Source organism: Arachis ipaensis, chromosome B05 (genome assembly GCF_000816755.2).
Source record: "Arachis ipaensis cultivar K30076 chromosome B05, Araip1.1, whole genome shotgun sequence".
Taxonomy (NCBI): Eukaryota; Viridiplantae; Streptophyta; class Magnoliopsida; order Fabales; family Fabaceae; genus Arachis; species Arachis ipaensis.
In genome coordinates this window covers 98881693-98895267 of record NC_029789.2, presented here as the reverse complement: position 1 = coordinate 98895267, position 13575 = coordinate 98881693, and the positions used below count along the sequence as shown (strand labels likewise).

The 13575-nt window shown below is 36.3% G+C and overlaps 1 long non-coding RNA gene across 3 annotated transcripts; it reads right to left on the bottom strand.

Annotated features, from left to right (window-relative positions):
- Positions 225 to 4909, bottom strand: LOC107643752. 3 transcript variants are annotated; one of them, XR_002363285.1, is made up of 6 exons: positions 4785 to 4909; positions 2208 to 3425; positions 1356 to 1405; positions 1170 to 1208; positions 637 to 689; positions 225 to 427 (listed from the first exon to the last, which is right to left on the bottom strand). It is a non-coding gene; the product is annotated as an uncharacterized LOC107643752 (long non-coding RNA). The 3 variants fall into 3 exon arrangements; XR_002363286.1 differs by lacking the exons at positions 225 to 427; positions 637 to 689 and adding an exon at positions 699 to 768 and having other exon boundaries at positions 1490 to 3425; XR_001621080.2 differs by lacking the exons at positions 225 to 427; positions 637 to 689 and adding an exon at positions 699 to 768 and having other exon boundaries at positions 4785 to 4908.

The following is a 13575-nucleotide window of genomic DNA, read 5'->3' as shown; positions in this document are numbered from 1 at the left end:
ATAATTTGAAAATATAATAAACAAAATATTAAAGAGAAATAGTAAAGCCAATGGAAAAAGAAACACATAAACCAAGATAATAATATTATTATTTGTCAGGATTGTGCAGTAAAAAAGCATTACACAGCAGTTGATATTTCCCTTCCACTTATGCATGCAATTTCAATTTTCATTCGTTTCTTAGCATTTTTAAAGTCAATATTCCATGTTTATAAAATGTAGCAAAACAGAGAAAAAGAAATAACCAAATATTACCAGATACAAGCCTTCTGGCTCCGGGAACAAGAAGACTCCAGTCTATAGCATAGCCTTCATATTTGTGTTTATGTTTATAAAGCGGGGCCTGATTAAAAATCGCAGCAGCTCCTTGGACACCCTCTGTTTCTGACTCTGCTAGAGAATTCAGATGAGAGCTTAAGTCCCTAACCTACAAATCAATAAGTATATTATTGTCACAACAAAATGGTCAATGACTTTAGAAAATAACAACAAAATGGAAAGTTTATGAGGACTGGACGTGTCCTTGGAATTGCTATGATAAATATTTTGTAGTGAAGGGAATATATCAGAAATGTTTCTCATTTTATGAACTGCTATATTCTTTAAAACTTATGGGGATTACTATTGAAGTAATACCTTATCATGTCACATCTTAATACTTCAACACAGATCATGTAAGGCGCCTTTCCCTAGAATTTAAGAGAACAGCTTCATCTTCAGAAATATAAAGCACACGGTACATGCCCTTTCCCAAAGAAAAACAAACTCCTAGGAATAAGGAAAGTAAGATTCATAGATAAATAAGAACTAAGTGAACCCATAAGTAAAAGAATGCATACACACAAATTACACACAAAAAAGTGAGTTTAAAAGCAAAGAACTAACAACAGCCAACAATTCCTTGAGTGCACAAATGAAAAGTTGATTAACAGTACCACTAAAAAAATGGCCCCCCAATAAACATCAGAATGGAAGTTTCTAAACATGCAAAGCAAGGCAACTAAAGAAGTATGGAAATTGGTGCCATTGCCACAAGGAGAATTTCTCAGACTAGATTTTGGGAATAAAATGCCATTTGATTCTGTTCGGATGAAATACATGACAAATAGTAAATCCTTTTAGCATCAAAGAACAATATTAACATCATATCATTCACAGTTAAGAAGTACCTCCAGTATTCTGTGCCTCTGTCAAATGTAAATTGATCTCTACTAGAGACTTAAAAGTTAAAACACAGAAATAGCAACAAATAGATGTCAGAAGCCAATGATGAAACATGTTCAAATAAGTAAATATATACATACATATTATCATTAAAAATATAATAAATAAGTACAATCAAATTAGCAATGAACCTCTTAGAAAGATAATGATCTAGAATCACAATAACCAATAAACCTGGAATCTGTATTAAAAATAAATAAATAAATAAATAACCAAAGTTGAAGAAATGTATATATAGAAGTTAAAGAAAGAGATTAATTATTACCTAATAAGAGAGAAAGAAGAAGAGATTGACATGTGTTGAGGAACTGAAAACATTTTAAGTCTTCTTATGATGTAATCAATGAAAGAGAGGCATGTTGGTGGATTCATCTTCCACTCAAGAGTTGAAAGTACCAAATTTAAAAATTATTTAGAAGATTCATTCATCTAATTTATAGTATAAGCATACTTCAATATCTATTGTACTTAATACAACTTTTTCTGAAACCTGCTAAATTGATATAATTAAACTAACATATTATAAACAAAAGATCACATTATAAAATGGAGTGTAAACTCTCATTTGTTATATAATCCACGTTTTATCTTATCTCTTATGATCATTTTATCACGAGTAGCATTAAGAAAAAGTAAAATTAATTAAAATGCATTATATAGATTTCTATATATAACTTCTCCTAATACAATAACTCATTTTTCCTTGGGAATAATAATAAGAACGATGAGAGGCACAAATTAAAGCCATATATACGACCATAGCAAGAAGCTAAGAAAGTTTTCATTGGACTAATATAGGGTGGCTAAGAAGATTACATGGTAGAAGTAAATTGGCGAAATTAAAAGAACTCATATTCATATAACCCTAATGCTAATACTTAAACACAAAGTAGACAAGTAATAAGTAGATAATTAATTAAAGATATATATTTTATAATATAATAGTAGGAAAGTGATAGAAGAAACTCTAAACTCAAACACACAATGCCATAGATAGATCTAAATTCCCTCCATCGATCCTATATATAGTAGATGCTTAAAAGTCCTTTCCTTCAACACTTGTCTACCTTGCTAAATCTGCAAAAGAGACAAACACAAAAAAAAAATAAAAAATGAAAAGTGTGAGTAATAAGTAATCAAGGTAAGTGATGAGAAATGGGAATGAAGGAAAATGAGGCATGATTTGTTACTAATAAGGTGCGTGAGGGAGGGTATGTAGAAGCAGATAATAAGAAGCGCCATGGTGGAGAGAGTGGAGGGTAAGACCCCATTAGTTAGTTAGAAGAGGTTGACCAGTGATGGCGTTAATGAGGACTGCATCCTCCCCAAATGCCAACAACTCTTCAATGCTCTATCTCTCATAATTTTCTTTTTCTTTTTTCTTTCTCTCTCTCTTTCTCTATGAGCATCACACTAGTACAAGGTTGTATTCTTCAAACACATTAACAGGATGAGAACTAAGCAAAAGGATAATGACTGGTCAAAGTTTGATAAGTGTTTAGGTTAATTGTATGATATGTCCAGTATTCAGAATCAGAACAAAATGTGTTGGTGTCTTGTACTTAAGATATATCTAACATAGAAACAAAGAAAGCATTATCATGTGTAAGAAATACAAAATGTGTTTGGGTCCACAGCATTCAGATCAGAGATACAACAAAGGAAATACCAAATTAAATCTGTATTCATTCATATATAAATATTACACAAATTCACTATGGACTAATACCACTGGCAGAAGAGGTAGTTCCATGTGACATATTACTATATTATATTATAATATTAAATAGAAGCTTAGAAATGAGACCAGGGAGAAAGAAATTAAAAGGGCTGGTCCCGTGAGATATAATAATCTCTTCATGCCCAAGTTTGATCTTCAAATTATTAGCTTCTTTGGATAGAGAGCAATCTTCACCTGAGAAGGTGCACCGTGAAAGTGACCCCCCAAGACTAAATTCTCTCGATTACACATAATTTGGTTATTTCTGTATTTTTCAAGTCCTATATTACAGAACAGTGGGGACAGATAAGGGAAATATACAGATCAATGAATATTACCTGCTGTTGCTTCCTGAGCGATTTTTGTTTTTTTTTCAACAGCTCACCTTTAGCATTATAGTCAAAGAGGCTGAAGTAAGCTTATCATTTAATCTTTTCAAGTCTTTCTCCAATTCTTCTTTATCAGATAGAAGAGCCTGTACCTAAAACACATAACGAGAAAAAAGGTAAAAGTAGAACAAACCAAAGGTACCCGTTATTTCATTTTACATCAGGTAATAAAGCAAACATTAAGTTTCACTTAGTTATGGGCACAAATCATTATTACCAAAACAATTCATTTCAAGCTATAATTGCTAAACCGGCATTCTTTTCTTTTTCTTTTGGTGGTGAACAAAGTCTAGTAAGATTCAGCATCAATCAACACACCAAGGACAAAACATGCCCCTAGGCTCAAAAGAGCACTTACGCGTAATAAGAAAGTCTCTTTTTCCCAATTAAACATTTATATATCAATGAGATTAAAAAAAAAAGGAGTAATAAGACAAGACAAGTATGTCATGAAGAATTTTGCTATAGAAATTAGTCCAGAGTTACAAGTTTTGAAGGGCTTACCTTTTTTTTCATGGACTTATAAATTCATCACAGATTTTCCTAGGAACTTATTTGGTACTCGTTTTTTTAACTTTAGGATTTCTAAGTCTATTGTAAAACTCTTCAAACACCTACTTGTTTACTTTAAAGAAAGTAAAAAGGTATATACTATTCGATATAAGATTCCTAGTGTAGAATTCTCAAGAATGTCCTACATTCTACAACTGCACACTGCCTACAGATAAAGCTAATCAAGGGTATATACTATTTCCATGAACAAAAATTAAAACAGAAAAGAACATTTATATTAACTGGACATTACCAACACATTATTATTAATAGTTCATATCTAAACTTTCAATATTTATAAGGAACGGCCAAAAGACTTTAAAAGTAAAGAAATCTAATTGGCATGTATACATTGGCTATACTAACTAATTTTTTGAAAGAGATAAATATTATATAGACTGAAGCTTACTTTTGATAATGAGACCTTTTTATCTGAGATTTAAGTTCAAAACCATGTCATTTGAGGAGTTCCAAGTATAGCCTATATGCTACACATTGAAGATTTCTACAAGGAAGAACCCTGCCAAAAGGAATAAAGATATCAACATCACATATGAAAACACTAATAAACTCTGAGTGAATGAGAACAGCAGTAGAAATCAGATACAGGATAAACAATTTTCTTAATAAAATTAAATTTGATAGCTGAATTAAATTCAAAGCATCTGGAATTTTGAACACAAAAATCAATATTAAAGTGCCAATAAGAAACACGTTTGTGCCAATCCCTGCAACAAAAGGAAGAAAAAAGATTAAACCGCACCATGTAGAATCCACACACTTCCTTATCGTCCCATGTCACTTCTTTGTATCCTTTCCTCTCTTCCTCCGTCAAGTTCCGAGCTTCAAATACTACTTTGATCAAATGCATTTCATTCTAAAAGCACTAAAGTTCTCACCTGCCATAGAATGCAGCCCAATGAAGAGCAATCCATCCATTTACAATGCAGAAGTTCACATTTACACCAGAAATTATTGTGGGTTGTAAGGCCCAATCATAGCCAAGAGCAGCCGCAAGATGAAGTACTCCTTGGCCACCCTCGTCCAATACATGGGATTTAAACAAGTACTTTTCATTCAATCTTTTTTACAAGATAATTAAGAAAATAAACAACAAGAAGATTCTTTAAACAATTAGGTATTCAATTTACTAGGCAGAGTATATCTTTCTTTAGACAACTTAGCATATAAACAAGTCAACTGCAAACTAAAATACAGTAAATGTAGTTTGATTTTCCCACCATAAAATATGAGCATTCAAGTCATGACATTGATGAAAAAAGAAAACAAAGAAGGCATGTCCTTGTTGGATTTAAATTGGGAGCTAAGCTAGTTTTGAATTTCAAAAGTGCACAATGATGAACATGCAGTAGTTATAATAATAAACACCAAAGAATCATCTATCTATATCAGAAAACAAGTTCCACTCTTTTCCAGCTCTCTCAGGAAATTCATCAACCACATGGCAAGCATAACAATACTACTAGAAAACAAGCAATTGAGAATGAACAGAAATACACTACAAGCAATGTTGAGTGGATCGAAGAAAAAGAGAATGCGGAGGTGAGAACGTACCGGCGCTGCTGGCGGAGGAGACACATTAATGGAAGTTGGCTCAATCTCATAAGCTATGGCGTAGTGACCAGATTTGGAAATGCGTCGATAGAGGAGGCGCCTGATAAACCCATATTTCATGAGTTCTTTTGTGCTTAATTTGAGTGATTTATACAATCCTTCACCTACTTATTCACATTAATTGCATGTTTTTACTTTCCCTTCCTTATTATGTGATGTAAATGAAAAACATGCTTCCTAAGCTTTAAAATTAATTAATTTAATTACCTTTATTTCCATTCGATGCCGTGATTAGTGTGTTGAGTAGTTTCAGATTTTCTAAGGCAGAATGACTTAAAGGATGGAAAAGGAAACATACTAAAATGGAAGGAGAAAGCAAAACGGAGCTTTAAGGAAACTGGTATCCACGCGATCGTTGTCATTCAAATTACTTGCTTCTCATCTTCTAAACCCCGATTACAACCTCTATAGCCAATAATAAGAACATACTTCCTCGCAGTTCCTTGAGAAGACGACCCGAGGTTTGAATACTCGGTTAACAATTTTTAAAGGGGTTTGTTACTCGTGACACCCAAAACGTTTGTACGAAGGGATTTTTGTCGGTTTAGAGACTATATCTACAACGCAACTATTTCTATGAATCTCTTTACTGGTAAAAATCCCAACGTCAAAATGGCGCCGTTGCCGGGAAACTGCTAACGTGTGCCTTATTATTGGTTATTGTAAATATTTTTCTTTTGCTTGCTTATTTATTTTTGTTTTTCCTTTTTATCTTTATTTGCTGCTATGAACTCTCACCCCTCTCGCTTTGAGTTTGGTTCTAATGTTGTTAAGGGAAATAGAAGTTATAGCAGGAGTGTGCATCAAGGTCAGACCAATCAAGGATGGATGGAACCAAGAGGATCTAATCAACCCTTTTGGCAGCAACACCCTCCGAGATATCCTGGACAAAGACCATTCTATAGTGCACACCCAGCTGAAAGACATGGTGGACAACCTTGTAACTAGCAACAAGCCCCACCCCGTGCATATAAACCATCCTTTCAACATAACCTCAAACCACCACACTCACAAGCTTCTCTTCACCATTCGCCACCATATGATCCTTCATTACCCCAATACCAATCAAATCGCTCCCTATCACCACCACTTTCCTTTGTATCATGTCCAAGTCCAGCAACCCAAGAAGCAGAGGATCACCTAAGGGAAATAGTAATTAAATTTCAAACAACCATTCAACAACTGGGGCAAGCGATGATTCAATGGGCTTCTAGGCGCTTAAATACACAAGGATCAGCCACAGCTCCATGCGGACAGCCCAATGAAGAGCGTAGCATGAAGGAGATACCAAAAACTCCAGTGGACAAGACAGAGAATGAATTTGTACTAGAACAATTAGAAGAAGCTGTCTTTGTTCAAGAAGAAGAGTTGGTTGAAGATCTAGGAGATGCTGAACCTCCATGGGAATCCAGAATTGAGAAAAACTCCGTCCAGGATGCTACAGTTGATGCTAAGGAGGATATTTCTCCAAGGCAAGTCTTTTATGAAGAATCAGAAGGAATAATCCAAGAAACAAATTCCCTCGATAATGATAGTCACAAGTCTAACTCTCTTGGTGATGAACTTGCATCCGCAAGTGAATTCTCTGAGATCGAAGAATCTTCCCCAAGTGAATATGAAGATGATGCAGAGGTAGATTTTTCTCAACCTCCAATCTATGACTCAAGTGATGAGGAAGACACAGAAGACTTTGACCAGGACACAAATACAATTGAAGATCTTTGCAAAGAAGTGGAGGAATTCACAAAAGAGCACAAGGAAACGGAACTTGCAGAACCACCAAAAACACCTTTCCCAAGGCCATTACCATCTAATACAAGCTTCAAGTGGGTACAATCCTTAACTTATAACTTTACTTATTCATTTGAATATGGTTTGCTTGAAACAGATGGCCAGCTTAGAGCTCTCTGCGGCTTTAAGAGTAAGAGGGAAATGGCTCGTACTCAGAGCTGGTGCACAAGGTTCAATAAGGTTCCACGCTTCACTTCGAAGTACACGGATTGGTATCATGCTCAATTACATGGATCACGGAAAATGTTTGGTCACCAAGGTGAGATTCTACTTTTTAACCCGCCCGAATGGAGACATGTAGATCAAGACGGAGGCGGATTTAAAAGCAAGGCTTGGAATCTTGGAGTTTATTCTGACACTTGTCATCCCGGGAGCCTAAGAATATATTTAAAGCTGTTCGGAAGCTTTGCATGCCTAGTTTTGGACGAATTTAAACATAAACCACCATAACAGGATACTCATCCAATGTCCAACTTAAGGACTTTAACTAAAAGTGGTAGGTGGGAGATAACCCACCATGGTATGGTCGCTTCTTTTTCAATTTATTTCTTGCTAATTGCTTTCATTTTTTTCTTTTATATATATTCCCGCCACCGCGCCGGACGCCGCCGCAGCCACCTTCTTCCCCGTTCCACCCCTTCCGCCTACCAGATTCCGCAAAACGCAACCCCCTTTTATCCATTCGTCATTTTTTCTGTACGTTTTTCCATTTATGTTCATCATTAGGATAGATAGATATGTATGCTGTAGTGGATTTTTAGGTTGTTAGGTAGCTTAGGCTCTGGTTAGTGGATCTAGATCTGTTTACTTGCACTGTTCCTGTTTATGTTTTATCATAACTGCAATTTTGCTGTTCCTGTGACCTCGTTCATATGTTGTGATTTCTTGCAATTGCTGCTTGTTACTCTAAATTTTCCTGTTTCTATTCATTGCTGGTAACTGCAGCTAGTTTTTAAATTCATATGAACTGCTATGATTGCTGTTTATTTTCCGGGATAATCCAATTTTAGCCGGAATGCTGCCCAAATTTTTTTTAAAAAATTTTTTTTCATTCATGTTTTGGTTTGGCATTTCTGAACTCTGTTTTACTCTGCTTTACCCAAACCATTTCATGAATGCTATGGCAGACTTTCTTATCCTCTTTGATTTCCTGGTTGATAAACTGCATTTGTGATTCACTGATTCCAATTTTTGCTTTCTTTATTTCTATTCGAATTAGCATCACCCTGTTTTCCTTGTGCAAACCGGTACTGTGAGCTGAAGTACCCGGCTTTTGCAAACTCCAAAAATCTATACCTGGAACAAACTCTGAAGATTCCAGAAGCCCTCCAGCAGTACACCACTGAGCAAATCAAGCAAAGGGGCTGGTTCTTTCTGGAGAGAACACTGACAGAGGTCAATTCATCTTGGGTACGGGAATTCTACTGCAACTACTATCTCACTACCCTAGATATAGTGAACCTGAGAGGAAAATAAATTCTGGTCACTGAGGAGGCCTTAGAAGACATTCTCCGGCTCCCAGCCAAGTCCGATCAGCCTGATGGTTATTCAAAGGCTGAAGAGGACATGCGTCAGATGTAGTTTGATTGGGATGCTGTAAAAGCACAGATTGCTCTCGACCCGACAGTTCCTTGGGAGATGGGTCAGGACACCACCATGCTTAGAGGGATCAAGAGAGCATACTTAAACGATGAGGCTCGGTTATGGCATCAGATCTTGAGTAATTATGTGATGCCGAGTACTCACGAGACGGAGATCCCGGCTGCTATGATCACCCTCCTTTGGTGTGTGCTGGAGGGTAAGGACCTTTATCTGCCACGTTTCATTCGGTATTATATGGCCAGGGTCCACGTCCGAGGCACCCTCCCCTTTCCATATCTAGTTACACAGCTTGGCCGTCGAGCTGACGTGCCATGGGAGGCTGCCGATGAGAGACCACCAGCGGCGGATTGCAGGAAGATCATTCCGTACAGCCGGAACTTCTTAGCCCTGGGCCACAGACCAGCACCATTCACTGCTACTGATGAGTCAGCCCCACAGTCTGCTGGACCCTCTTCCTCTACTGCTGCACCACCTACCCTTGCTACCACCACTGCACCTCCACCTGCCACAGAGCCCGTCTATCATCTGGTGCACCGCTTGTTCCGACGACTTGACCAGATGGAGCGTCACAACAAGTGGCGCTATGAGCACCTAAAGCTGATGATACGATCCGGTGACATCTCCTCCGAGCCCGACACACCATCCGAGGCATCTGAGGAGGAGGCGGATGCCCCCGAGGCAGAGACCCATCCCCAGGAGGCAGCACCAGCCGCACCACAGGCAGCGGTCCCACATCAGATTGAGGCTGCGGATCTTGAGATTAGTTATTTAGTTTAGTTTGCAATTCTGATTTATTAGTGGATTAATTAGTATAGTTTACCCCCTTTTTAGCATAAGATAGTATAGTTTAAAATTGAAAAATATAAAAAGGAAGTAAGTTAGGAAATTGAACATATCAGATTTAAATCCACAAACCTTATATATAGCATTACATGATGTAGTTAAGCTGACAACATTTCATCAAGGAGGAACATTAAAACTTTAAAAGCCACCCTAAATAATTTTTTTATGAGAATAATGGGAATTTTTAACTAAACCTGCATACAATATATGAATGATATATGATGCTTGAGTTAGAAAACATACAGCCTGTGAGTCTTGAGCTTAATTGTATGGTTGCATTCAAACCATAATTTCATTTCTGTGTGTTTCATTTCTTTTTATTCTGATGTTCTTTCCTTTGCTTTAATCTATATGTCCAATTATAGAATATAGAGTAGATACATACCAGGAGAATGATTGAGGCCATCATTTGAATTCAGCTCACTTACCCCAAATTAGCCTACCTTTTACATCACCCTTGTTAGCCTCCTTGAGCCTTTTAAAACCCCTTTATTCTATTTAGCCAAATTACTAGCCTTAAGCAGAAAAACAAAAGAAAATCCCAAGTGAATCCTTGGTTAGCTTAAGATAGAAAATTATGAATAGAGTTAAATTTGGGAAACCTGTTGGGAACATGGATGATAGAAACAAAAGGTAGAAAAGTTAAAAGGAATAAAATAAAATTTGGGAAGCATGCTCATGAGAAAATCTAAGTGATTCAATTACCATGTGCATTAAAAAAAATTTTTGTTTAATAAAAGGGGATACAAAAGAAATCCCCCAATGCAAAATAAAAACAATGCACATGGGATAAAAAATAAAGAGTAAAACATGAGCATGTAACAATAAGTGGGATAATATGGTAGAATAGGTAAAGAAGTTTTATCTTGCTAAAAATGTATGTTAGGTGAGATCTTAGTCTAATTAAGGATTCACTTATTAGCTCACTTAACCCTATACATAAATCCTTACCTTTACCTTGACCCCATTACAACCTCAATTAAAGACCTCATGACTTTTTGGTATGACTATATTCTATAATTGTTGATTGGTTAGATGAAGAACAAAGCTATAGAAAGTAAGAATAAAAAGAAAAATAGAGTGAATAAACCCAATAAACACTGAGTGACTAGAAAGTAAACACAAAATCCAGTGAGGGTTCAATAACTCATCAACATATATCTGTGCTCAAATTTACTTATTGTTTTACAAGTTTGTACAATGTTTTCTTTCCCATCTCATTTGCTAAAATGCTTTATTATTTAAGGGTTGGCTATATATATATACATGACTCCTTGAGAATGTAAATGAACTTGGCTACATGTAAGCTTTATATATAAGGGAATAATTTAGAGTTGCATGATGCATCATTCATTTAGGTAGTTGCATTTAAATTAGGTTGCATTGCACGACATTCCTTCACTTTAACCTTAATTATTTACCTTGGATTTAGCATGAGGACATGCTAGTGTTTAAGTGTGGGGAGGTTGATAAACCCATATTTCATGAGTTCTTTTGCGCTTAATTTGAGTGATTTATACAATCCTTCACCTACTTATTCACATTAATTGCATGGTTTTACTTTCCCTTCCTTATTATGTGATGTAAATGAAAAACATGCTTCCTAAGCTTTAAAATTAATTAATTTAATTACCTTTATTTTCATTCGATGCCGTGATTAGTGTGTTGAGTAGTTTCAGATTTTCTAAGGCAGAATGACTTAAAGGATGGAAAAGAAAACATACTAAAATGGAAGGAGAAAGCAAAACGGAGCTTTAAGGAAACTGGTATCCACGCGATCGCATGGACGACGCGATCGCGTGCCAAGCACGAATCAACAGCGAATCGTTATCTTGCTAATTGAGCTGAACTTAAGTAATCCCAACATTTTTTTGGAAATAAATAGGATTCAAAGGTCAATTTAATTAGTCCCTTGACTTTCCTTGCCCTGGTACAGGTTGATCAAGTGGAGTTTAGATTCAACTTTCGTTATAGTTGAGAGAGATAACTACGTTGGATCTCCAACTTCTCTTACCTTGCCAAAAGTTTGCTTTACAGTATTTATTTATTTTTAATTGCCATTTACTTTACTTGTCATTCAAATTACTTGCTTCTCATCTTCTAAATCCCGATTACAACCTCTATAGCTAATAATAAGAACATACTTCCTCGCAGTTCCTTGAGAAGACGACCCGAGGTTTGAATACTCGGTTAACAATTTTTAAAGGGGTTTGTTACTTGTGACACCCAAAACGTTTGTACGAAGGGATTTTTGTCGGTTTAGAGACTATATCTACAACGCAACTATTTCTATGAATCTCTTTACTGGTAAAAATTCCAACGTCAGCGCCTTCACTCGAGTGCAGAAGGTTGATGGAAGCGGGAGAAATGAGATGAATGCTGGTGACCATGGTGGCGACAAGCTGTAGGGTTTCAGATCAACTCACTCTCATTCCCCTTTCCCTCTCCCTCCGATGTGCGATCTCAGATTATACCTAAAAGGAAAAAGAAAATCAACCAAGAGAATTATACTTAGAGAGCTATAGAGACGAAAACTTCACAAAACTCAAATTCAACCAAGCAGGACCATCATTGAAGGGGAAAAGAAAATAACGGCTCTGTAAAAGCTTAACCAAATTAGAATTAAGAAAATTCAGGATCAACTAAGATGCACAACACCAGATAGCAGAAGCTCCATCAAAGACAGCAATGATGGCGTTGCTTGTGGTGACGAGGAGATGAGGGCGGCGCAACAAACCCTCAAATCGAAGCTAGAAAACCTAATCAAAGAAGAGCGCTCCTTCGAAGGCAGCAACAACCGCATCGTATACGGCGGCAATAGATGAACACCGGTAACGAGGGAGATCAAAAAATTAGGGTTCGTCACATTCAGATCCCTCTCGCTAACTCTCTCACATTCAACAAGACTGAATAGTGATTATTCTCATATGCAAATACACCACCTCAGCTTTAAATGTGTTTCCTTTTTCCTGCCACAATCAGTGAAAATCGCCGCGAAGAACATGATCATTATGGCAGACGATAAAACCGCCAAAATTAGCAACAATTGTGGCGGTTATATAAACTTGCCATAATATTAGTGCCATTTTAATCAGATTTTTTTGTAGTGGAATAACAACATATAATGGATTATCACATACAAATTGAACTCCTTCATACGTTTGTAATAAAATCTGTCCAAAATAATATATTTTCAAAATAACTCTATCATCTATGATAACAGTGATATACTAACCACTCTCAATCACACTTTTTTTTTTGCAAGAATGAAGAAAGAGAACCAGAGAAGTATTATTATTATTATTATTATTATTTGCAAAAATGATGAAGAAGGAGAACCAGAGAAGAGAAGCTACATAACTTCCTAGTTTTTTGAACTGGACGAAGAGGTAGAAGAACTATTGGGGAGTTCTGAAGGTAACCTTTATGTATATGGCAGCAACAAGCAAATCAGACGGTCCGACCACGTCTTCGCATTTCAAATTTTTCCATAACACTAATCGGACCGTCTGATTAGTTTCAACCAATTTTTTCTATCCTGAAATCGCTGGGTCCGATTTCAGTACTCTGCATCGCATAAATCGGACCGTCCGATTTGTGTCCTCTCTCTCTCCAATAAAATCAGACGGTCTGATTTCTTCCCACTAAAAATAAAACTTCAACGCCGTCACAACTCTATAAATCCTCCAACACTCCATAACGGAGAGTAACTCACATATGAAACTCAAATGAAAAAATTTAGCCTTTACTCCGCTTGTGTCTTATATCTAAGCTCTCCGAACAATTCAATATCTATTAAGTTTGACAAAAGTTTTTTTT